The sequence below is a fragment of the Dendropsophus ebraccatus genome, chromosome 5, assembly GCF_027789765.1.
Source record: "Dendropsophus ebraccatus isolate aDenEbr1 chromosome 5, aDenEbr1.pat, whole genome shotgun sequence".
NCBI classification, from domain to species: domain Eukaryota; kingdom Metazoa; phylum Chordata; class Amphibia; order Anura; family Hylidae; genus Dendropsophus; species Dendropsophus ebraccatus.
In genome coordinates this window covers 8507158-8534670 of record NC_091458.1, presented here as the reverse complement: position 1 = coordinate 8534670, position 27513 = coordinate 8507158, and the positions used below count along the sequence as shown (strand labels likewise).

The 27513-nt window shown below is 46.9% G+C and overlaps 1 protein-coding gene across 2 annotated transcripts in view; it reads left to right on the top strand.

Annotated features, from left to right (window-relative positions):
* Positions 1-760: 760 nt before the first annotated feature.
* The window catches only part of LOC138792249 (NACHT, LRR and PYD domains-containing protein 3-like), a 250482-nt gene continuing 223729 nt past the window's right edge, over positions 761-27513 (top strand). For both annotated transcript variants that reach the window (XM_069969450.1, XM_069969451.1), the window contains exons 1-2: positions 761-833; positions 6057-6127. The gene's annotated coding sequence lies outside the window, so the exon portion shown is untranslated. The remainder of the gene's footprint in view (positions 834-6056; positions 6128-27513) is intronic.

Genomic DNA, 27513 nt, shown 5'->3' with positions numbered 1-27513 from the left:
ATTCTATGCTTGTTCAGGACATGACCACTAGGGGGCAAAAAGGTCCTTACCACTCATGGAAAATAGCCAGATCACACTGAAGGGGCTGTTTTCCATGCTTCATAAGAACCAGGTCCTTACGGCTCATGGACTTTAGACACAACCCTTCACTATCTTCTTCTCTCCAATCACTGGCTGCAAAGAGGGCCCTGCCAGGGTGTGTGCTGTGTGAGGGGCGCGCTGAGGTGTGAGCCCGCTGCCCTGGGCACAGTGTCACTGCTGCTGAGTGAGATGGGGGAGGGCGCCCCCTAGCTGTCAGCGCCCCGTCCGGTACTAGAAAGGGCCCTGTTAGAGAGAATGGAGCACACCAGGTATATACTCCCAGCTGTAACCCCTGCCCAGAGCTGCTGCAGCTGTTGTGGAGTCCTGAGCAGCCGGCAGCCCCTATGTGATGGCTGCCAGCACCCTCCTGCCCCATACACAGCACAGCAGCCCCTATGTGATGGCTGCCAGCAGCCTCCTGCCTCATACACAGCAGCAGCAGGGGCCCCGGGTACCGTGCGGGAGCTCCACCCCTAGCTATGAGGCGGGAATGCGGCGCCCTGATACTTGCTGCAGTAGAGGCCTCAGTATTACTGGCTTTAGGAGCAGCCGGGCGGGAACAGGGATTCCTGTCAGACCTCGGAGTCCCCGCTGAGGCGGCCGCTCACTCTAGAATCATCGTGTGTGACGCGGCCCCCACAGAACAGGCCCCCCCCCCCCTGTTACTATGGAGACCGGAGAGCGGGAAATAGGAACGGGATGCCCAATGATGTCATGTGAGGAAGAATAGTCTGTACTAGGTGATGGATGAGGTGAGTGTATTGTCACTACTGGGGAGAGAGGCTGTAGGTGATGGATGGGTGAGGTGACTGTATTGTGGCGTTATAGTGAGTGAGGTGACTGTATTGTGGTGTTATAGTGAGTGAGGTGACTGTATTGTGGTGTTATAGTGAGTGAGGTGACTGTATTGTGGTGTTATAGTGAGTGAGGTGACGCTGTATTGTGGTGTTATAGTGAGTGAGGTGACGCTGTATTGTGTTATAGTGAGTGAGGTGACGCTGTATTGTGGGATTATTGTGAGTGAGGTGACGCTGTATTGTGTTATAGTGAGTGAGGTGACGCTGTATTGTGGTGTTATAGTGAGTGAGGTGACGCTGTATTGTGGTGTTATAGTGAGTGAGGTGACGCTGTATTGTGGTGTTATAGTGAGTGAGGTGACGCTGTATTGTGGTGTTATACTGAGTGAGGTGACGCTGTATTGTGGTGTTATAGTGAGTGAGGTGACGCTGTATTGTGGTGTTATAGTGAGTGAGGTGACGCTGTATTGTGTTATAGTGAGTGAGGTGACGCTGTATTGTGGTGTTATAGTGAGTGAGGTGACGCTGTATTGTGGTGTTATAGTGAGTGAGGTGACGCTGTATTGTGGTGTTATAGTGAGTGAGGTGACGCTGTATTGTGGTGTTATAGTGAGTGAGGTGACGCTGTATTGTGGTGTTATAGTGAGTGAGGTGACGCTGTATTGTGGTGTTATAGTGAGTGAGGTGACTGTATTGTGGTGTTATAGTGAGTGAGGTGACGCTGTATTGTGGTGTTATAGTGAGTGAGGTGACTGTATTGTGGTGTTATAGTGAGTGAGGTGACTGTATTGTGGTGTTATAGTGAGTGAGGTGACGCTGTATTGTGGTGTTATAGTGAGTGAGGTGACGCTGTATTGTGGTGTTATAGTGAGTGAGGTGACTGTATTGTGGTGTTATAGTGAGTGAGGTGACGCTGTATTGTGGTGTTATAGTGAGTGAGGTGACGCCGTATTGTGGTGTTATAGTGGGTGAGGTGACTGTATTGTGGTGTTATAGTGAGTGAGGTGACGCTGTATTGTGGTGTTATAGTGAGTGAGGTGACGCTGTATTGTGGTGTTATAGTGATTGAGGTGACTGTATTGTGGTGTTATAGTGAGTGAGGTGACGCTGTATTGTGGGGTTATAGTGAGTGAGGTGACGCTGTATTGTGGTGTTATAGTGAGTGAGGTGACGCTGTATTGTAGTGTTATAGTGAGTGAGGTGACGCTGTATTGTGTTATAGTGAGTGAGGTGACACTGTATTGTGGTGTTATAGTGAGTGAGGTGACGCTGTATTGTGGTGTTATAGTGAGTGAGGTGACTGTATTGTGGTGTTATAGTGAGTGAGGTGACTGTATTGTGGTGTTATAGTGAGTGAGGTGACGCTGTATTGTGGTGTTATAGTGAGTGAGGTGACGCTGTATTGTGTTATAGTGAGTGAGGTGACGCTGTATTGTGTTATAGTGAGTGAGGTGACGCTGTATTGTGTTATAGTGAGTGAGGTGACGCCGTATTGTGGTGTTATAGTGAGTGAGGTGACGTTGTATTGTGATGTTATAGTGAGTGAGGTGACGCCGTATTGTGGTGTTATAGTGAGTGAGGTGACGTTGTATTGTGATGTTATAGTGAGTGAGGTGACGCTGTATTGTGATGTTATAGTGAGTGAGGTGACGCTGTATTGTGGTGTTATAGTGAGTGAGGTGACGCTGTATTGTGGTGTTATAGTGAGTGAGGTGACGCTGTACTGTGGTGTTATAGTGAGTGAGGTGACGCTGTATTGTGGTGTTATAGTGAGTGAGATGACGCTGTATTGTGGTGTTATAGTGAGTGAGGTGACGCTGTATTGTGGTGTTATAGTGAGTGAGGTGACGCTGTATTGTGGTGTTATAGTGAGTGAGGTGACGCTGTATTGTGTTATAGTGAGTGAGGTGACACTGTATTGTGGTGTTATAGTGAGGGAGGTGACGCTGTATTGTAGTGTTATAGTGAGTGAGGTGACGCTGTATTGTGGTGTTATAGTGAGTGAGGTGACGCTGTATTGTGGTGTTATAGTGAGTGAGGTGACGCTGTATTGTGGTGTTATAGTGAGTGAGGTGACGCTGTATTGTGGTGTTATAGTGAGTGAGGTGACTGTATTGTGGTGTTATAGTGAGTGAGGTGACTGTATTGTGGTGTTATAGTGAGTGAGGTGACGCTGTATTGTGTTATAGTGAGTGAGGTGACGCTGTATTGTGGTGTTATAGTGAGTGAGGTGACGCTGTATTGTGGTGTTATAGTGAGTGAGGTGACGCTGTATTGTGTTATAGTGAGTGAGGTGACGCTGTATTGTGGTGTTATAGTGAGTGAGGTGACGCTGTATTGTGGTGTTATAGTGAGTGAGGTGACGCTGTATTGTGGTGTTATAGTGAGTGAGGTGACGCTGTATTGTGGTGTTATAGTGAGTGAGGTGACGCTGTATTGTGGTGTTATAGTGAGTGAGGTGACGCTGTATTGTGGTGTTATAGTGAGTGAGGTGACGCTGTATTGTGGTGTTATAGTGAGTGAGGTGACACTGTATTGTGGGGTTATAGTGAGTGAGGTGACGTTGTATTGTGGTGTTATAGTGAGTGAGGTGACGCTGTATTGTGGTGTTATAGTGAGTGAGGTGACGCTGTATTGTGGTGTTATAGTGAGTGAGGTGACTGTATTGTGGTGTTATAGTGAGTGAGGTGACTGTATTGTGGTGTTATAGTGAGTGAGGTGACGCCGTATTGTGGTGTTATAGTGGGTGAGGTGACGCTGTATTGTGGTGTTATAGTGAGTGAGGTGACGCTGTATTGTGATGTTATAGTGAGTGAGGTGACGCTGTATTGTGATGTTATAGTGAGTGAGGTGACGCTGTATTGTGGTGTTATAGTGAGTGAGGTGACGCTGTATTGTGATGTTATAGTGAGTGAGGTGACGCTGTATTGTGGTGTTATACTGAGTGAGGTGACGCTGTATTGTGGTGTTATAGTGAGTGAGGTGACGCTGTACTGTGGTGTTATAGTGAGTGAGGTGACGCTGTATTGTGGTGTTATAGTGAGTGAGATGACGCTGTATTGTGGTGTTATAGTGAGTGAGGTGACGCTGTATTGTGGTGTTATAGTGAGTGAGGTGACGCTGTATTGTAGTGTTATAGTGAGTGAGGTGACGCTGTATTGTGTTATAGTGAGTGAGGTGACACTGTATTGTGGTGTTATAGTGAGTGAGGTGACGCTGTATTGTGGTGTTATAGTGAGGGAGGTGACGCTGTATTGTAGTGTTATAGTGAGTGAGGTGACGCTGTATTGTAGTGTTATAGTGAGTGAGGTGACGCTGTATTGTGGTGTTATAGTGAGTGAGGTGACGCTGTATTGTGGTGTTATAGTGAGTGAGGTGACGCTGTATTGTGGTGTTATAGTGAGTGAGGTGACGCTGTATTGTGGTGTTATAGTGAGTGAGGTGACTGTATTGTGGTGTTATAGTGAGTGAGGTGACGCTGTATTGTGTTATAGTGAGTGAGGTGACGCTGTATTGTGGTGTTATAATGAGTGAGGTGACGCTGTATTGTGGTGTTATAGTGAGTGAGGTGACGCTGTATTGTGGTGTTATAGTGAGTGAGGTGACGCTGTATTGTGGTGTTATAGTGAGTGAGGTGACGCTGTATTGTGGTGTTATAGTGAGTGAGGTGACGCTGTATTGTGGTGTTATAGTGAGTGAGGTGACGCTGTATTGTGGTGTTATAGTGAGTGAGGTGACGCTGTATTGTGGTGTTATAGTGAGTGAGGTGACTGTATTGTGGTGTTATAGTGAGTGAGGTGACGCTGTATTGTGGTGTTATAGTAAATAAGGTGACTCAGTGGTGTATTGTATTGGCACCTCGTTGCTACAGTGGGAAGTGTCAGAGAGGTGTTCCTGAGCTCCTGATCTGTAAAAAGCTGGAAAGCCTTCTCATCTTTTCCTATGCATAGGGCCCTTTTACACGGAAAGATTATCTGACAGATTATCTGCCAAAGATTTGAAGCCAAAACCAGGAATGGATTTGAAAAGAGGAGAAATCTCAGGCATTCCTTTATAACCTGATCTGTTTATAGTCCATTCCTGTCTTTGGCTTAAAATCTTTGGCAGATAATCTGTCAGATAATCTTTCTGTGTAAAAGGGCCCTTATTCCTTCTTGGAGCTCACCTTGCAGCTGACTATCAATCAAGTAGGTTCTGGGATGGGAGGGGCAGTTAGGGGGTATTCCAGCTTAGGGCATGTTTACACAGAGGAAGGTTTTCAGCTTTAAATTCCTCGCCTATTCAGCTCTGGCAAAATAGGAGCAGAATTTGAGCAGAATTCTAGTGGAATTTAAGCAGAATTTAAGCCCCCATTTATAGGATTTCTCTAGCAGCATCCGCCCAAAGAATTGACATGTCACTTCTTTGTGCAGAAAGCGGATCTGCAGCAGAAAATTCTGCTTGGAAATTCTTCAGTGTGAACAACAGAGCAGAAATCCCATTAAACACAATGGGACATTGCTCTGTTCATATGTTACGAGAGAAATTTTAAGCGAAAATTAAGAGCTGATTCCTCTTCAATTCCTCACCTGTTCCTCAGTGTGCACATACCCTTAGGGTAGCTTCACACGTACCGGATCCACAGCAGATTTCACACTGCGAGTTTGCAGCGAAATCCGCTGAAGATCCTGGTAGTGTGAAGTTGTATGGGTCACATACCAGCAGCAGAATTTTTATTACGCTGACAGTATGTGACCCGGCCCCTTTAACCCCACGCAGCCCCGACCCGGAGCATACATTACCTGCTTGGCGCTGCAACGGTGTGTGAGGCTCCCGGCTCCCGGCTCCCTGAGTCTCACACACAGCCGTGGCGCCAAGCAGGTACTGTATGCTCCGGGTCGGGGCTGTGTGGGGTTAAAGGGGCCGGGTCACATACTGTCAGCGTAATAAAAATTCTGCTGCGGGTATGTGACCCATTTAACTTCCCACTACCAGGATCTGCAGCGGATTTTGCTGCAAACTCGCAATGTGAAATTCGCTGCGGATCAGGTACGTGTGAAGCCACCCTTACAGCAGGAGTAAGGAGTCAGGAGTCTCATAACTCGTCTCTGACACTTCCCACTGGAGGATAAAACATGTTTATACATTCTGGAAGCACATACAGCTATATGATGGTAACACGTCTTCTCTATCGAACAGCATCAACAGTATTCGGGACGGGAACAGCTGCTGACGGACTCTCTTAAAAAAAAACGACATTGAGGATGAAGGTAAGAAAACTACATTCAGTCTCAGAATCCTTTTCCCCATTGCATGGTAACAGCAGGTTAGAGTCTTTTAGAGTCTGCCATTAGTTTCACTTTAATATATATTAGTTTAGTTTTAGTGCATAAACATAAAAACACCAATGTATGAATAAATAATAAAAAACAATTAGTACATAAAATGGACTGGATGTTTAGAATCAGTGTCCTGACTGTAGTAGCTTCAGAATAGTATTCACAGCACTCACGTCATTCAAACTTCTTTACTCCATATAAACAGTCAATGATAAACAACACATACATTGTCCACATGTGTTTTGTATCGTTGACTGTTTATAAAGGAATAAAGAAGTTTGAACAGACGTGAGTGCCGTGAATACCAATGTAAAGCTTCTATTTTCTGTACTGTCTGTATTCTGTGCACAGAGCACCACGTGTTCAGCAGAGGCACTGCAAGTGTTTGGAGTCTCCGTAGTTGTCCTGCTACAAGCCTGATAGTGCCAAGGACTATTGCCTTCCTATATGCACAGTCCTGACTGTGTAACTTGTTTCACGCAAGTGATGCAGTGTCCCATAGCGGATGTCCACTGCTTTTCTATAAGCATGTATAGGTTGGTACTGTCTGTGTTATGTGCTATGAGACGAAGGTCTGTAGTATGCTGCTCCCACCACTCGGTGTCACTGTCTCCCAGTACACTAATGAGCACAGCTGTAGGAAAAAGTAACATAATGGTTATCTGACTCTTGATTGATGATGTGTTTTGTCCTCTCAGGTGATTGATTTGTAAGCTGACTGAGATCCAATCCCTGTCAGGGGTACCTTATGAATGGCCCTCCACTTACTCCCAGCCTGTCAGATGCTTTGTTTTCTGTCACTTACATAGTTAATACGGTTGAGAAAAGACACATGTCCATCAAGTTCAACCAAGGAGGGGAGGGATGCAGGGAAGGGGGAGGGGTGATAGGTTCTATACATACAGGGAAGGGGGAGGGGTGATAGGTTCTATACATATGCATTTATATTATTTTGGTCTAAGAACTTGTCTAGCCCTGTTTTGAAGCCCTCTACTGTTGTTGTTGTGACCAGATCCTGTGGTAGACTGTTCCACAGATTCACAGTTCTCATGGTAAAGAAGGCTTGTCGCCTCCGGAGATTGAACCTTTTTTTCTCCAGGCGGAGGCAGCGCCCCCTTGTCTCTCCGGGTGGAGGCAGCGCCCCCTTGTCTCTCCGGGTGGAGGCAGCGCCCCCTTATCTCTCCAGGTGGAGGCAGCGCCCCTTTGTCTCTCCAGGCGGAGGCAGTGCCCTCTTGTCCTTTGAGGGGGTTTTACCTGGAACATCTTTTCCCCATATTTCTTGTAGGGGCCATTTATATATGTAAATAAGTTAATCATATCTCCCCTTAAACATCTCTTCTCCAGACTAAACAAATGTAATTCTTTTAATCTCTCCTCATAACTAAGATGCTCTATTCCCCTTATTAGTTTAGTTGCCCGTCTTTGTACCCTCTCCAGCTCTAGAACGTCCTTTCTATGAATCAGGTTCCAAAACTGGACGGCATACTCCAGATGAGGCCGCACCAAAGCTTTATAAAGCGGTAATATTATATCCCTGTCTTTATGCACGACAATATCCTGCTGGCCTTAGTAGCAGCTGACTGACATTGTGTGCTGTTCTATAGTCTATTATCTACAAGTACACCCAGATCCTTCTCCATCAGTGACTCTCCCAGAGTAACTCCCCCCAGGACATATGATGCATGCGGGTTATTACTCCCCCCAGGACATATGATGCATGTGGGTTATTAGTACCCAGGTGCATAACTTTACATTTATGCACATTGAACCTCATTTGCCAAGTGGACGCCCAAACACTCAGTGTGTCTAATGGCCCTATTCCACGGAACGATTATCGTCCATAAACTCGCTCAAACGACCGCTTGTTAACGATCAATAAACGACTATTTTTTGCGAACGATTACACATTCAATCTAGTGGTAATGTGAACGATAACGATTATTTTGCGGTCGTTACATGATCGTTAAAACGTTCGCTAATTGTTAATTTGAATACAACACACCTACTTTTTAGACACATTTTACGAACGATTTAACGATTTCTAATTCAACAAAACGATTAGCGAATTATCGTTGGAAGACAAACGATTTTTTTTCGACATGTTGAAAAACTTTTGAGAACGATTCAACGACCATTTTGCTCGAGTCGTTCGATCGTTTTCATCAATTCAACGGAACGATTATCGTTAACGAGCGGTCGTTTGAGCGAGTTTATGAACGATAATCGTTCCGTGGAATAGGGCCTTAAGTCATCCTGTAACATCTGCACATCCTCCATAGACTGTACTGTACTACAAAGCCTGTAACATCTGCACATCCTCCATAGACTGTACTGTACTACAAAGCCTGTAACATCTGCACATCCTCCATAGGGCCCTATTCCACCGGACGATTATCGTTAGCATAATCGTTAACGATTAACAATCTCAAACGACCGCTATTGCGAAAGACCTGAAAACGTTCACTCATTTCCATGGAACGATAATCGTTACTTATGATCGTAATTGCGATCGTTTCTTCTTCCGTATTTCTTCGCTATTGCGTTCGTATCTATTGCGAACGACCGAACGATGTCTTATTCAATGCGAACGATTTGCGAACGTTTTGCGAACGAGCAACGATAAAAATAGGTCCAGGTCTTATAAAGCGATCAACGATTTCTCGTTCAGTCATTAATCGTTACTGCATTTCAACCGAACGATTATCGTTTAGATTCAAACGATTTAACGATAATCTGAACGATAATCGTCCGGTGGAATAGGGCCCATAGACTGTACTGTACTACAAAGCCTGTAACATCTGCACATCCTCCATAGACTGTACTGTACTACAAAGCTTGGTGTCATCTGCAAAGATAGAAACATTGCTGTTACTTCCATTCTCAATATCATTAATAAACAAGTTAAACAGAAGAGGGCCCAGTACTGACCCTTGGGGTACACCACTTATTACCGGGGACCATTCGGAGTAGGAATCATTGACCACCACTCTCTGGGTACGATTATTAAGCCAGTTTTCAATCCAGTTACACATTAAATTTTCCAAACCGATAGACTTTAACTTACCCATCAGACGTCCATGAGGAACTGTGTCAAACGCTTTAGCAAAATCCAGGTACACGATATCCACAGCTGCGCCCCCATCCAGGCTTCTACTTACCTCTTTGTAGAAACATAATAGGTTGGTTTGACAGCTTCTGTCCTTAGTAAAACCATGCTGGCAGTGGCGTAGCTATAGGGGTCGTCGGGGTCGCCATGGCGACCGGGCCCCTACGCTAGGGGGGCCCGCACGGCCCCCCCTTGCTACTTGTGACACTGTCACTTTAAGCATCCCGAGAAGCTGCGGCCGCGCAGCTTCTCGGGATGCACAGATCGCTTTGATGTTCCGCCCGCACAGTGAGCACAGTGAGCGGGCGGAACATCAAAGCGTTCAGAATACAGGAGAAGGACCTGTCAGCGTCCTCCTCCTGTATTCTCTCCCATAGGCTGCCGGCACTTCATACCAGCAGCCTATGGGAGGCCGGGACGTGACCTCTCCGGCAGGCGTGATCATGTGACGTCATCACGCCTGCCGGAAGTCCCGTCCCTGCGGCTCGCAAGATGGAGCCCGAAGAGGAGGAAGAGCTGCTGCCTGCAGCCACACAGCCCGGATTAGGTGAGTAGGATGTTTGTTTTTTTAGGGGCACCTCTGGGGGCATTATTAGTTCTTGAGGGCACCTCTGTGGGCATTATTAGTATATGGGGGCACCTCTGGGGGCATTATTAGCTCATGGGGGCACCTCTGGGGGCATTATTAGTTGATGGGGGCACCTCTGGGGGCATTATTAGTTCATGGGGGCATTATTAGTCCATGGGGGCACCTCTGGGGGCATTATTAGCTCATGGGGGCACCTCTGGGGGCATTATTAGTTGATGGGGGCACCTCTGGGGGCATTATTAGTTCATGGGGGCATTATTAGTCCATGGGGGCACCTCTGGGGGCATAATTAGCTCATGAGGGCACCTCTGGGGGCATTATTATTGTATGGGGGCATTATTAGCTCATGGGGGCACAGTAGGGAATCCTACATACAGGGGGCATCCCACATTCCTACTCACTTTACTGCACATTACACCAAACAGTGCAGTTACTATGGGAGCCTACAGGAGGGAGGAAGGGAAGGAAGTTGCTAGAAATGTGCGGAGCCTAAATTGTTTGTCTCGCAGGTTCTAAGGGGATGAAACGTATCTGGAAGGAATCATCATGGAGGTCTGGGCCGGATGAAGAGGAAAAGGGAAAGTGACGCCTCAGATCAAAGAAGACATCACCGGTGAGTCACTGTATGACGGTTTTCTTATTTTGTAGAACATCATTTAGTAGGGGCGCCCCGAGGTGGAAAAGGTTGGGAAGCACTGCGCTAATCTGTCCCGCTGCGCCCGCTGGCACATGCTGTCATCTGATTGGGCCTCTTACCTAATCAGATGACAGCAAGTACCAGCGCCCCCTCCTCCAGACATCTGCCTTGGTGGCCCAAGCTATGTCCTATGGCCGTATCTTTACCGCGTTGAGCTCCAGCTTGTGCTGCATCTACATTATCTGTACTCAGAGATATCACTGTGTTATCTGTGGTGTTACATAGGACTGCAGGGGACATCTACTACATTATCTGTACTCAGAGATATCACTGTTATCTGTGGTGTTACATAGGACTGCAGGTGACATCTACTACATTATCTGTACTCAGACATATCACTGCGTTATCTGTGGTGTTACATAGGACTGCAGATGACTACTACATTATCTGTACATTATCAGGTAACTTCTCCAGGTTGCAGAAGTTCAAACTTCATCATGCCCTGCTGACAGTTTATAATGGGAGTTGTAGTTTTGCAGCATGTGGCTCTTCAGGTTGCAGCACTACAACCCCCATCGTTTCCAACTGGCAGTTCATGATGAGAGTTGTAGTTTTTCAGCTGTAGAGTCAAAGATTGGAATACAATGATTAGACAATGACACAGTACAGTCCATTAATTATAGGGGGCAGTAGTGCAGTACATGAGGTGGAGGCAGTGACAGGGCATTAGAACATGGCGGCACATTAGAGTAATTGGATATAACGTTAGATAGGACTTTGCCTGATCGGGTGAGATGGGGGGCCCCAAGCTAAAATTTTGCACCAGGTCCCATCAGCCTTTAGCTACGCCCCTGCATGCTGGTTATCACTTATAATACTATTAGCCACTACATATTCCTGGATGTAGTCCCTTATAAGCCCCTCAAATAGTTTCCCCACAATGGATGTTAAGCTTACAGGTCTGTAGTTACCTGGGGAAGTTCGAGAGCCCTTTTTGAAGATCGACACTACATTTGCCTTACGCCACTCCCTCGGCACAATACCAGTAAGCAAAAAAATCACTGAATATTTCATACAAGGGTAGAGAAATTACAGAACTGAGTTCCCTAAGAACACTGGGGTGCAATCCATCAGGCCCTGGAGCTTTGGTTACCTTAAGTTTATTTAATTGATCTTGGACCATATCTATAGTAAACCAGTTCAGTACATTACATGTGTTAGCAGCACTGGCCCCACCCACCTCAGTACTGGCCCCACCCACCACAGCTCCATCCTCCTCTTTTGTATATACAGAACTGAAGAAGCCATTAAGTAACTCAGCTTTCTCCTGATCCCCAGTTATTAATTCCCCTTCACCATTATTTGGGGGTCCTACATGCTCTGACCTTGGTTTTTTTGCATTAATATATTTGAAAAATTTTTGGGGTTTCTTTTGCTATCTATAGCTACCAGTCTTTCATTGTGAATTTTTGCTGCTTTTATTACATTTTTACAGGTCACAAGGTGTGTTTCCCCCAATCCTCCCTTAGGATGTATGAGCTAAATTAAAGGGATGCTCCAGCATGGGGGAACTTTCTGGGGGGGACCGGGGAGGAGGTGGCTGAAATAAAAGACGTCCACTCACCTTCCCGGTTCCAGCAGCAGGTCACTGATTGCGACGCTCCGGTACCCAGTTCCTGGCCGCTTCCTGGTGTCTGACGCCGCCCGAGACGCTACGTCTCAGGGCCGCTCAGCCACTCAGTGAAGGAGGCGGGATCCGAGCGGACTTCAAACAGATCCCGCCCTTCTTCACTTAGTGGCTGAGCGGCCCTGAGACGTAGCGTCTCGGGCGGCGTCAGACACCAGGAAGCGGCCGGGGACTGGAGCGCCGCAATGAGTGACCCGCCGCAAGAACTGGGGAGGTGAGTGGACGTCTTTTATTTCAGCCACCTCCTTCCCAGTCCCACCCAAAAAGTGCCCCCACACTGGATAACCCCTTTGAAGCTTCATTCACACATCCGCAAAAACTGTCTTCATTTTTTTGAAAGATAGTGTCAGGAACCAGACAGCAGGACAATACAAGACAGTGAGCCCTGACGCTGAACCCCACCCACTGTCCCTACCTGCTTGCCGCACTCCGCCCTAAGATGGCGGCGGGCAACTTGGCGGCAGTCCCTGTACTGGCTTGGTGGGACACAAAGACAAGACAGACAGACAAAACACAATAAAGAATGGTCGACAGTCCGGGTCACAACAATCGGGCAGCGCAGTACAAAAACACAATCCAAAAAGCAAGGTCAATAAACAGGCAATATGGTCAGCGGCAGGCAGCAAGCAGGGATAGTCAGAATACAAGGCAAAAATAGTCAGAATAAACACAGAGCTAAACAGAAGCAGGCTGAGACAAGCTCAATATCCGGCAATAAGGGCATAGATTGAGGTTTGTTATATAGGAGACCAGGGCTCTGATCCAGAACGTAATTGGACCATCCCCCTGATCTCCAAGCACAGACACCTGAGAACAACACAGATCCACTGGCAGGATGACCTGTCAGTCACAGTAGAACCAGAACACAGATTAACCCTGACATGGCCAGACAGAACTCAGCAGGTGAAGTCGGGTGTGTCTCCCAACCCAGGTGAGCAATAAATCAGAGTTCACACACAGCAAAACAAAACACAGAAACAGGATACAAGAAAATCAGTGCATTCTCGGCCGAACAGCACGTGCAGAGGGGCGCATAGAGGGGCACAGAGATACCATCCTGACAGATAGATCACATTACATTACATTGCATTGATCTGCATTTTTTCTTAACAGAATTGCATTTGACAAAAAAATAGGAGATGCTGTAGTGCGGATCATCAATTGCGTAATGAGACACTAACTGTCTACAATGTAGTGGTCCATGAATTATGGAACACTACAGAGGCACAAAGTGCTGTCCACAATCACAGGTCCGTGATCGCAGATCCGCCATTACGGAAACCATTGTGGACATATGAATGAGGCCTAAGAGCTAGTTTAGTCCTCTGAGGAGAGAGAGTAGACTAGTCAGAGAGTGAGGTAGTTATATGAAAAGAGTTCCAGAACTAGCCATGTCTGGCTAGAGAAACACTAGTGAGCAAACTGCTCCACCAATGGGGGAAGGAGGAGTTACAGGAGACCGCCCAGCCGGAGAAGATGGTGAAGATGCTCTACAGAAGGAGAAGAGCCCGCCTGCGCCCAGCATAGGTAAGGAGAACAAACGTTTTTTTTTTTTTTTTGTTGAGGAGGGGGAATGATAGGGTTAGTAGTAGGTGGAGTTTGGGGGGGGGGGGGGGGTGATGGGGTTAGCAGTAGATGGAGTTGGGGGGGTGATGGGGTTAGTAGTAGATGGAGTTGGGGGGATGATGGGGTTAGCAGTAGGTGGAGTTTGGGGGGGTGATGGGGTTAGTAGTAGATGGAATTGGGGGGGGTGATGGGGTTAGTAGTAGATGGAATTGGGGGGGTGATGGGGTTAGTAGTAGATGGAGTTGGGGGGATGATGGGGTTAGCAGTAGATGGAATTGGGGGGGTGATGGGGTTAGTAGTAGATGGAGTTGGGGGGGTGATGGGGTTAGTAGTAGATGGAGTTGGGGGGATGATGGGGTTAGTAGTAGATGGAGTTGGAGGGATGATGGGGTTAGTATTAGACAGGGCTGTGGAGTCGGTAAGCCGCAGCTCCGACTCCTGCTCCTTCATAAATGGCCGGTCATATACCTATCTATCTTATCTATCACACTGGCTCAGCAGCTTCTCCCTAATGTCCTATATGATCCTGAGGAATAAAGAAATACTGTATATAAAGCAGCTTCTCCTGTATGTGCAGTGGATGCAGCCAGTCTCCAGCCTCCATGTCCTGAACTACTCACAACCAGACTAGATGGAGCAGGTGGTCTTTTCCTGCTGACAATCTTCTAGGTTTCTAACTAATATTCACCATACTTAAAGTGACTGTACCACCAGGCCCAGGCTGAAGCACTGGAGGCGGCTGACCCACCCTTAGTGGGAGGAAACTCCAGCCCCTCCATGACGTGACTCCATTAGAATCAATGGAACCCTATCATAAAGGAGCTGGGGTTTCCTCCCACTAAAGGTGGGTCGGCCGCCTCCAGTGCTTCAGCCTGGGCCTGGTGGTACAGTCACTTTAAAGATAGGCTGGGCTCACACTGTGTTTTTGCTATCGTTTTTTTTCCATCCGTTTTAGCAAAAAACGGATTAAAAAAACGGATGCAATTGTGTGCATCTGTTTTGATCCGTTTTTCCATTGACTTCCATTATAAAAAAAACGGATCAAAACGGATCTTTTTTTTTTTTGACGGACACAAAAATAGTGTCAGCTACGTTTTTGTGTCCGTTAAAAAAAACGGATCCGTTTTGATCCTTTTTTTTTTTACAATGGAAGTCAATGGAAAAACGGATGCACACAAATGCATTTGTTTTTTTAATCAGTTTTTCATCCGTTTTTTGCAAAAAGGGGAGAGAGGGGTCACACATAGTGATATAGAGGGGTCACACATAGTGATATAGAGAGGGGGTCACACATAGTGATATAGAGAGGTCACACATAGTGATATAGAGGGGTCACACATAGTGATATAGAGGGGTCACACATAGTGATATAGAGGGGTCACACATAGTAATATAGAGGGGTCACACATAGTGATATAGAGAGGGTCACACATAGTGATATAGAGAGGGGTCACACATAGTGATATAGAGAGGGGTCACACATAGTGATATAGAGAGGGGTCACACAGTGATATAGAGGGGTCACACATAGTGATATAGAGGTCACACATAGTGATATAGAGAGGGGTCACACATAGTGATATAGAGAGGTCACACATAGTGATATAGAGGTCACACATAGTGATATAGAGGTCACACATAGTGATATAGAGGGGTCACACATAGTGATATAGAGGGGTCACACATAGTGATATAGAGGGGTCACACATAGTGATATAGAGGGGTCACACATAGTGATATAGAGAGGGTCACACATAGTGATATAGAGAGGGGTCACACATAGTGATATAGAGAGGGGTCACACATAGTGATATAGAGAGGGGTCACACATAGTGATATAGAGAGGGGTCACACAGTGATATAGAGGGGTCACACATAGTGATATAGAGGGGTCACACATAGTGATATAGAGGGGTCACACATAGTGATATAGAGGTCACACATAGTGATATAGAGAGGGGTCACACATAGTGATATAGAGAGGTCACACATAGTGATATAGAGGGGTCACACAGTGATATAAAGAGAGGTCACACATAGTGATATAGAGAGGGGTCACACATAGTGATATAGAGGGGTCACACATAGTGATATAGAGAGGGGTCACACATAGTGATATAGAGAGGTCACACATAGTGATATAGAGGGGTCACACATAGTGATATAGAGGGGTCACACATAGTGATATAGAGAGGTCACACATAGTGATATAGAGGGGTCACACATAGTGATATAGAGGTCACACATAGTGATATAGAGAGGGGTCACACATAGTGATATAGAGGTCACACATAGTGATATAGAGGTCACACATAGTGATATAGAGAGGGGTCACACATAGTGATATAGAGAGGGGTCACACATAGTGATATAGAGGGGGGTCACACATAGTGATATAGAGGGGGTCACACATAGTGATATAGAGGGGGTCACACATAGTGATATAGAGAGGGGTCACACATAGTTATATAGAGAGGGGTCACACATAGTGATATAGAGAGGGGTCACACATAGTGATATAGAGAGGGGTCACACATAGTGATATAGAGAGGGGTCACACATAGTGATATAGAGGGGGGTCACACATAGTGATATAGAGGGGGTCACACATAGTGATATAGAGAGGGGTCACACATAGTGATATAGAAAGGGGTCACACATAGTGATAGAGAGGTCACACATAATGATTTAGAGGGGTTACACATAGTGATATAGAGAGGGGTCACACATAGTGATATAGAGAGGGGTCACACATAGTGATATAGAGAGGGGTCACACATAGTGATATAGAGAGGGGTCACACATAGTGATATAGAGGGGTCACACATAGTGATATAGAGGGGGGTCACACATAGTGATATAGAGAGGGGTCACACATAGTGATATAGAGAGGTCACACATAGTGATTTAGAGGGGTTACACATAGTGATATAGAGAGGGGTCACACATAGTGATATAGAGAGGTCACACATAGTGATATAGAGAGGTCACACAGTGATATAAAGAGGGGTCACACAAAGTGATATAGAGGGGTCACACAAAGTGATATAGAGGGGTCACACAAAGTGATATAGAGGGGTCACACAAAGTGATATAGAGGGGTCACACAAAGTGATATAGAGGGGTCACACATAGTGATATACAGAGGGGTCACACATAGTGATATAGAGAGGTCACACAGTGATATAAAGAGGGGTCACACATAGTGATATAGAGGGGTCACACATAGTGATATAGAGGGGTCACACATAGTGATATAGAGGGGTCACACATAGTGATATAGAGAGGGGTCACACATAGTGATATAGAGAGGGGTCACACATAGTGATATAGAGGGGGGTCACACATAGTGATATAGAGAGGGGTCACACATAGTGATATAGAGGGGTCACACATAGTGATATAGAGAGGGGTCACACATAGTGATATAGAGAGGGGTCACACATAGTGATATAGAGGGGGTCACACATAGTGATATAGAGAGGGGTCACACATAGTGATATAGAGAGGGGTCACATATAGTGATATAGAGGGGTCACACATAGTAATATAGAGAGGGGTCACACAGTGATATAGAGGGGTCACACATAGTGATATAGAGGGGTCACACATAGTGATATAGAGGTCACACATAGTGATATAGAGAGGGGTCACACATAGTGATATAGAGAGGTCACACATAGTGATATAGAGGTCACACATAGTGATATAGAGAGGTCACACATAGTGATATAGAGGGGTCACACATAGTGATATAGAGGTCACACATAGTGATATAGAGAGGGGTCACACATAGTGATATAGAGGTCACACATAGTGATATAGAGGTCACACATAGTGATATAGAGAGGGGTCACACATAGTGATATAGAGGGGGGTCACACATAGTGATATAGAGGGGGGTCACACATAGTGATATAGAGGGGTCACACATAGTGATATAGAGGGGTCACACATAGTGATATAGAGGGGTCACACATAGTAATATAGAGGGGTCACACATAGTGATATAGAGAGGGTCACACATAGTGATATAGAGAGGGGTCACACATAGTGATATAGAGAGGGGTCACACATAGTGATATAGAGAGGGGTCACACAGTGATATAGAGGGGTCACACATAGTGATATAGAGGTCACACATAGTGATATAGAGAGGGGTCACACATAGTGATATAGAGAGGTCACACATAGTGATATAGAGGTCACACATAGTGATATAGAGGTCACACATAGTGATATAGAGGGGTCACACATAGTGATATAGAGGGGTCACACATAGTGATATAGAGGGGTCACACATAGTGATATAGAGGGGTCACACATAGTAATATAGAGGGGTCACACATAGTGATATAGAGAGGGTCACACATAGTGATATAGAGAGGGGTCACACATAGTGATATAGAGAGGGGTCACACATAGTGATATAGAGAGGGGTCACACATAGTGATATAGAGGGGTCACACATAGTGATATAGAGGGGGGTCACACATAGTGATATAGAGGGGGGTCACACATAGTGATATAGAGAGGTCACACATAGTGATTTAGAGGGGTTACACATAGTGATATAGAGAGGGGTCACACATAGTGATATAGAGAGGTCACACATAGTGATATAGAGAGGTCACACAGTGATATAAAGAGGGGTCACACAAAGTGATATAGAGGGGTCACACAAAGTGATATAGAGGGGTCACACAAAGTGATATAGAGGGGTCACACAAAGTGATATAGAGGGGTCACACATAGTGATATACAGAGGGGTCACACATAGTGATATAGAGAGGTCCCACAGTGATATAAAGAGGGGTCACACATAGTGATATAGAGGGGTCACATATAGTGATATAGAGGGGTCACACATAGTGATATAGAGGGGTCACACATAGTGATATAGAGGGGTCACACATAGTGATATAGAGAGGGGTCACACATAGTGATATAGAGAGGGGGTCACACATAGTGATATAGAGGGGGGTCACACATAGTGATATAGAGAGGGGTCACACATAGTGATATAGAGAGGGGTCACACATAGTGATATAGAGAGGGGTCACACATAGTGATATAGAGAGGGGTCACATATAGTGATATAGAGGGGTCACACATAGTAATATAGAGAGGTCACACATAGTGATATAGAGAGGTCACACATAGTGAAATAGAGGGGGGGTCACACATAGTGATATAGAGGTCACACATAGTGATAGAAAGGGGTCACACATAGTGATATAGAGGTCACACATAGTGATAGAAAGGGGTCACACATAGTGATAGCACACACACACACACACACACCTGCAGCCATAGAACACTGAAGGAAAACACACAATCTTCTCCCAGAAAGAAAACACCACAGGACAGAGGTTACTGCTACACTACTTATGTCTTCTCCTCCTCCTCTATACTACACAGGATATCTCCATATTACACTGCTGCTCATATACAGTCATCCAGCATCCAGGAAGAGAACAGCACAGATCTCCCCCCACACAATGGACTCTTCCAGCTCAGAAACAAACTGCCAAAAAGTGACCGACTACTGTTCCATGACCCCCCCCCCCTTATGTAATGGGGCCAGTGTCCTATTACTGATATATTCCCCGACCACCCTTATGTAATAGAGCCAGTGTCCTATTACTGATATATTCCCCGACCACCCTTATGTAATAGGGCCAGTGTCCTATTACTGATATATTCCCCGACCACCCTTATGTAATAGGGCCAGTGTCCTATTACTGATATATTTCCCGACCACCCTTATGTAATAGGGACAGTGTCCTATTACTGATATATCCCCAGACCCCCTTTATATAAACGGGCCAGTGTCCTATTACTGATATATTCCCCGACCACCCTTATGTAATAGGGCCAGTGTCCTATTACTGATATATTCCCGACCACCCTTATGTAATAGGGCCAGTGTCCTATTACTGATATATTCCCGACCACCCTTATGTAATAGGGCCAGTGTCCTATTACTGATATATTCCCCGACCACCCTTATGTAATAGGGCCAGTGTCCTATTACTGATATATTCCCCAACCCCCCTTATGTAATAGGGCCAGTGTCCTATTACTGATATATTCCCCGACCACCCTTATGTAATAGGGCCAGTGTCCTATTACTGATATATTCCCCGACCACCCTTATGTAATAGGGCCAGTGTCCTATTACTGATATATTCCCGACCACCCTTATGTAATAGGGCCAGTGTCCTATTACTGATATATTCCCCGACCACCCTTATGTAATAGGGCCAGTGTCCTATTACTGATATATTCCCCGACCACCCTTATGTAATAGGGCCAGTGTCCTATTACTGATATATTCCCGACCACCCTTATGTAATAGGGCCAGTGTCCTATTACTGATATATTCCCCGACCACCCTTATGTAATAGGGCCAGTGTCCTATTACTGATATATTCCCCGACCACCCTTATGTAATAGGGCCAGTGTCCTATTACTGATATATTCCCCGACCACCCTTATGGAATAGGGGCAGTGTCCTATTACTGATATATTCCCCGACCACCCTTATGGAATAGGGACAGTGTCCTATTAGAATGTTGCTTTTAATATATATTATATTATAATATAATATAATATATTATATAATATTATTATATAAATATATGAGCAAAACTTTGTAGAATTCATATCAAAATTCAATTCTACATTTTTTTAAAGATTTTTTTAAAGTCGGAGTCGGTAGATGGAGTTGGAGGGATGAAATGGGGAGGGGAATCCTGTATATTACAGTAACCCAGTATACCGGGGTGGAGGTGGTTCTGTATGGGATTCCCCTTCCCCCTCCATGTATACTGGATACATGTATACTTATTAGTAGATGGAGTTTGGGGTTAGCCCCATCATCCCCCCCAACTCCATCTACTGCCAAACCCATCATTCCCCCCAACTCCACCTACTACTAACCCCATCATCCCTCCAACTCCACCTACTGCTTACCCCATCATCCCTCCAACTCCATCTACTAACCCCATCATCCCCCCAACTCCATCTACTACTAACCCCATCATCCCCCCAACTCCATCTACTACTAACCCCATCATCCCTCCAACTCCATCTACCACTAACCCCATCACCCCCCCAACTCCATCTACTACTAACCCCATCATTCCCCCAACTCCATCTACTACTAACCCCATCATCCCTCCAACTCCATCTACCACTAACCCCATCACCCCCCCAACTCCATCTACTACTAACCCCATCATCCCCCCAACTCCATCTACTACTAACCCCATCATTCCCCCAACTCCATCTACTACTAACCCCATCACCCCCCCCCCCCCAACTCCATCTACTACTAACCCCATCACCCCCCCAACTCCATCTACTACTAACCCCATCATCCCCCCAACTCCATCTACTGCTAACCCCATCATCCCCCCAACTCCATCTACTACTAACCCCATCATCCCCCCCCAAACTCCATCTACTACTAACCCCATCATCCCCCCAAACTCCATCTACTACTAACCCCATCATCCCCCCAACTCCATCTACTACTAACCCCATCATCCCCCCAACTCCATCTACTACTAACCCCATCATCCCCCCAACTCCATCTACTACTAACCCCATCATCCCCCCAACTCCATCTACTACTAACCCCATCATCCCCCCAACTGCCAGTAGATGGAGCTGGGGGGAGGGGGGTCTGCAGAAGAGTGGGGGTTGATGCTGTGGGGGGGGGGGGGGTTCACTGTATATTGGTGTACTTTGTCATACAGGACTCCCCACCCCCTCCATGTATACATGAAGGGGGAAGGGAATCCTGTATGAGACATTAACCTGTATGGTTTTGAGGTGTTTATAAACCTGGGGGGGCGTCAGCACGCAAAGTGCCTAGGGCAGCATGAACTCCAAATACAGGCCTGCTTATATACAGAAATGCAGAACGACCATCTCCTCCCTCCCCCCTTCTCCCAGCTGCAGGGGGATTAGACGTCTTCCTGTCAGATCCAGCATTTTGTATTGATTGATTATTATGTTTACTCTGTGGTGAAATAAAGTTACTTGTCTTATATGATGAGATTGCTTCCTATCACAGCGCTGTGTGAGTGTTTTTCTCCCTGCTGTGTGGAAGTCTATAGAGGTAAAGCCAGAGCCGATCTATACTGGATAATCGATTATCAACTATTCTTAAACAGCTGCCACCTCTGTCCATGTCAGGAACTGCCCAGAGCAGCAGCAAATCCCCATAGAAAACCTCTCCTGCTCTTTACAGTTCCTGACATGGACAGAGGTGGCAGCAGAGAGCACTGTGTCAGACTGGGGAGCATACACCACTTCATGCAGGGCATACAGCAGCTGATAAGTACGGAAATACTGAAGATTTTTAAATAGTAGTAATATACAAATCGGTATAATTTTCGGACAGCAGCTGATTAAAACAAAAAAATCTCCATAGTGCCCTTTCTAAGTCACTCAGATGCTGAAAGTGAAAGTATCTAGAAGCTCTGCCATTTTCCCCTCATTTCTTCTTTTCTTGTATTTCTTCACGCTACACAGATTTAAGTGAGACCCTTTTCTCTCTTATATGCTGAATATATATATTTAGGGTCATGTTTTTATAGTGGAGGGTATTACACTGATCAGTGATACAAGGGGGGCAAAAACTTCCCGGGCGGATCCAGTTGTTCTCCTTGTTCAGAAAATAAATATCGGTCTCCTGGCCCTTTCTCCATTCCACCATCCAACGCAGACAATTAGGCCCTACATTCTCTAACTTCTTGATGTACACCCAATTAGACGCTTGCTCTAAATTGACTATTAACGGACTTAATACATTACCATTTGATATCTTCACAGGCACCAGGCAGGGCTGCCCCCTCTCTCCTCTCCTTTTCAATCTTTCCCTGGACCCTCTACTATGTTACCTTTCCCCAACTACACCTTCTGACACCTCCCCGCCGTCTCACGGCAACATCACTACGACTGCGTTCGCGGACGACATCCTCCTTGTAATTAAAACCCCCCCAATCCACACTATCCCCTTTACTGGACGACCTCCAGGCTCTGGGTAAACTCTCAGGCTATATAATTAACCTAGACAAATCGGAGGCTTTGTTGCTTCGAGGCCCTCCACGCCCACGCTGGACTTACGCATACCCTTTTCATTGGCGCTCCTCTGAGGTTACATATCGGGGCATTACCTTACTGAAACAAATCTCCCTTCTCTATAAAACTAATATTAGGCCCTATATTTCCTCCCTAGAAGCCACTGTGTCAAACTGGCGTAACTTACCGCTATCCTACGTGGGCAGAGCATACCTCCTGAAAATGGTGGAGTTCCCTCGTCTCCTTTATATCCTCCACTCCCTCCCCATTTATTTGCGCCCCAAAGACGAAAACAAAATCAATTACCTATTCCGCTCCTTTATTTGGAGGGGCGGCAGATCCAGGATCCCGTTCCATCTCCTAAAACAACCCAAATTTAATGGGGGGGCTGAACTTTCCGGAAGTCCGGGCATACAATATAGCGACTCTCATGCGTGTGGCGATGGACTGGCTGTATCTCACCTTTCATTTCACCGATCCTAAACGAGACCAACAATTCCTTCCCCGCCTTTCCCTGGCCAACTTCCTTCATCAGCCCTTTTGAAACATCCCTGAAACCTGTAGATTAAATCCTCTGTTGATGGCAACATGGCGGGCATGGCAAAAAATGAGGCGGACCAAGTGCCTACACCCATATTATTCGCCATTCCTCACCCTCATACATAATCCCGACTTCCAAGATGGCTCACCCCATGGTGAGTTTATCCGTTGGCACAAAGCTGGACTTAGTTACGTGTCACAGTTTTTACACCCTGACACACATGCGGTTCTTTCTTTAGTGGACCTCTCTAAAAAAATTCCCGCACATAAACATACCTTTCTTTTCCTACTTACAGGCACATAGCTATGTCTCCAAGGTGCTGGCAGCAATACATCCGCTGGAATGGTCCTTAGAAATCAAAAAAGCTCTTAGACACCCTCCCAACATGCGGGGCCACACCTTACTAAAGCTTTATACACTCCCCCTTGGACCTCGCTCAATCTCCGGCTGCAATGACCAAATGGTCGCAAGACATTCCGGAAATGACAACCTCTATCCTTCTAAAAACTCATATAAGAGGCCTTAGATACCTACCCTCTCGCCGGTACCTGGAGATGCAGCTACAACTGCTTCATAGGTCGTATCTCTCACCGGTTAGGAATACCAGTCGGATTCCTGTTTCAGATGTCGTAAAGGAGGGGCGGGCATATACCACTACTTATGGGGGTGTCCTGTCGTCTGCTCTTTCTAGGACCGGGTCACCACATTTGCTACCACACATTTGGTTAACTACATTCCCTCGGGCCCAATATGGGCTATTTTTAGTTATATAGACACACAGGAGTTTCCCTGTTCAGCGGGTGGCAGAAAACTCATATACATGCTCTCTGCTGCGGGCGTGAAAACCATACTGCACACATGGAATCACCCCACTGCCCCCCCATTCCGGTTGTTTCTAGAAAAACTATCTTTCATTATGAAAATGGACTGGGTGGAAGCTTCGCAGAGAAGGGAGACTCATGTGGAAAGATTTTTTGACTGTTGGGAGAGTTACATCGCTTTGCTGCCCACACAGGTGCAGCGCTCTATCAAAGAGTGTTTTTGTATAGCTACGTGGTATCAGAAGAGGATCTTGGCTGAGGACCCACCTATAGATCTGGGGTGAGCCGGAATATCCCAGGCACTTAGATTCGGAGGTCCACATTGGGCTTCCCATGAGAGCTTCAGTTGTTTCATAGTTTTAAATGCACATTGACGATGTTTTGGTTCTTTTGTAATTATCTCTGCTATTGCAGGTATCTCCCTTGCACCAGGTTAGCTTATGACCGAAATGCTATACATTACCTGCTCATTTCATAAGTGAAATTTGTTTGTTTAATGTTTTAATGTTGGAAAATTAATAAAAACATTTAAATACAGAAAATAAATATCATAAAGATGCAATAGGCAGGACAAGCTGCAGTGGCTTACCCATACAGCCAATCATAATCCTGATCCACATCCTGGGCATACAGTGCAGGGGGGCAAACTCCGGCCCTCCAGATGTTAAAAAACTACAACTCCCATCAGGCCTGGACAGACAAAACTTTAGTTTTAGCTGTCCATGCATGATGGGAGTTGTAGTCTTGTAACGGCTGGAGGCCTGTGTATTAGTGGATGTTTGGAGGCGGTAAATGTGATGTGAACCCAGAGAGCCCCACCCCCCACCTGTGCCGTATAACAATCACTTACAGCAACCAATACAAGTACAAGCATTGCAGTATGTGTGAGAAGTGATGGATTTTCCTTTCTACATAAAAAACAGACCTACTATTTTGGGATAAGTGTGAGATCTGGGGGTCCAGCCACTGGGCCCCTGACTCCTTTTCTTCTTATTTATGGAGTGGTGATTGGCACGTGAGCTGCTGATAATTCATTCTCTATGGATCTGATGGGGAGTGGCAAGCAATGTACTTGGCTTTCTCTAGTGGCTCCATAGACATTAAATAGCGATATGGCGCATGCTGAGCTTTGCTTTTTCTATCCAGACATGATGGGGATTGTAGTTGCCTCAGCTGGAGGGCTGAAGTATCCCAATCCCTGATTTACACTAATACTAGATCATGGATGCAGAACACGCAGCAGATGTGGCCCATTCTGTGTGATATATGTGGTGCATCGTGATAGACATGTCAGACACTTTTCTTTGCACCTTTATATTATTGTCTCATAAAAGAATTGTAATTTTATCACATTTTACAGCTATTTACCCATGTCCATCTTTCTAGATAATAATCTGATACCTGGCATTTACACCTGTTTCTGCTATTTGGAGAATTCCAAACTTCTGTTGCATTTGTCTTAGTAAATCTGACTGTTTTCATGTATGTGATATTTGTTGATTTAGGGGATGTTTTATGACAAAATTGACCCCTTGTTTACGTCTTAATGACACCAATCCAGCTGTCATCGGCTGATTGCTCATAAAGGTTTGGACCTATATTTGTCGGGTGCCGACCGCACACCACTACGTGTAATAGCGGTGCGCGGCCGGCGACTGACGGTATACATTACCTATCCACACTCCAGAGCTGCTGCTGCTGCGGTGATTGGCTGAGTGGCCTGTCAGCTGACAGACCACTCTGAAGTTAGAGCGCGCGGGACCCGGGGAGAAAACCGCAGCAGCTAGTTAAGCAAGGGCTGCAAGGACATCGGTAACGATGTCCCTGCAGCCCTTGTTTAAAGGACACCTGTCACCCCCCGTGCCGGGGTGACAGGCTCCCGACCCCCTGTTAGATCCCCCTATACTTACGTGATCCCACCGGGTCCCGCTTCCTGAGACGGCCGGGTCCCGGAGATATCAGCGCCCGAAGCCCAGCGCGCGCGCTGACAGCAGAGTCGGACGCCCATAGAGAATGAATGGGGAGTCCGATGCTCCGTCATTCTCTATGGGCATCGGACTCATCTCTCATTGCGCGCGCCGGGCTTCGGGCGCTGATATCTCCGGGACCCGGCCGGCTCAGGAAGCGGGACCCGGCGGGATTAGGTAAGAATAGGGGGGTGACAGGTTCCCTTTAACCTCTTAAGGACCCATGATGTAGCGGTACGTCATGGATCACTGTCACTTAAGGACCCATGATGTACCGGTACGCCAGCCCTTTAAACGGGCGCCGCGCGAAATCGCGCGGCGCTCCGGTGAAGATGGCTGATTCTATCAGCAGGCATCTTCCTGTGTCACGTAGGGGGCAGTTTCCCTGCCCCCCGTGAGGACGATCGCTGTGATTGGCCGATGACTTCTCATCGGCCAATCTCAGCAATCTCCTCTATTTCCGGGACCGGGCCCCGGCACTAAGCTGTGATTGCTGCTGTCCGAGACAGCACCAATCATAGCTGTGCCTGGGCATCATCTGCCCGTGGGTGCCGGCCCCCGATCGCCCGTGATTGGCCGGTAATCACCAGCCGGCCAATTACGGGCGATCTATACGACTACTCTCATCATCACCTTCTCTGCTAGCTGAGAATCAGCGGCAGAGAAGGTGATGATGGGAGTGATGACCCCTGTGCCCCGCGCCCGGTGCCGTCCTGGAGTGTGCCGGGCACCTCCTCCCGCTGTGCTGCCTGTGCAGTCCCCCTTCTCCTCCGGTCTCCCCTCTTCCCCCCTGCCCGATCGCCTCTCCCTCCCCAGTACCTGCTCCTCCTTGCCGCCGCTTCCTCCTCCTCTCTGCCGCCGCTTCCTCCTCCTCTCCGCCGCCGCTTCCTCCTCCTCCCCACCGCCGCTCCATGCTGCCGCCGCCGCCGCTAACTTTTCCTCCCCACCGCCACTCCATGCTGCCGCCGCCGCTGACTTTTCCTCCCCACCGCCGCTCCATGCTGCCGCCGCCGCTGACTTTTCCTCCCCACCGCCGCTCCATGCTGCTGCCGCTCCATGCTGCCGCCGCTCCATGCTGCCGCCGCCGCCGCTGACTTTTCCTCCCCACCGCCGCTCCATGCTGCCGCCGCCGCCGATGACTTTTCCTCCCCACCGCCGCTCCATGCTGCACCCATCAGGCACCCATCCCTCCCTCCCACCCATCAGGCACCCATCCGGCACCCATCCCTCCCTCCCACCCATCAGGCACCCATCCCTCCCTCCCTCCCACCCATCAGGCACCCATCCCTCCCCTCCCTCCCACCCAT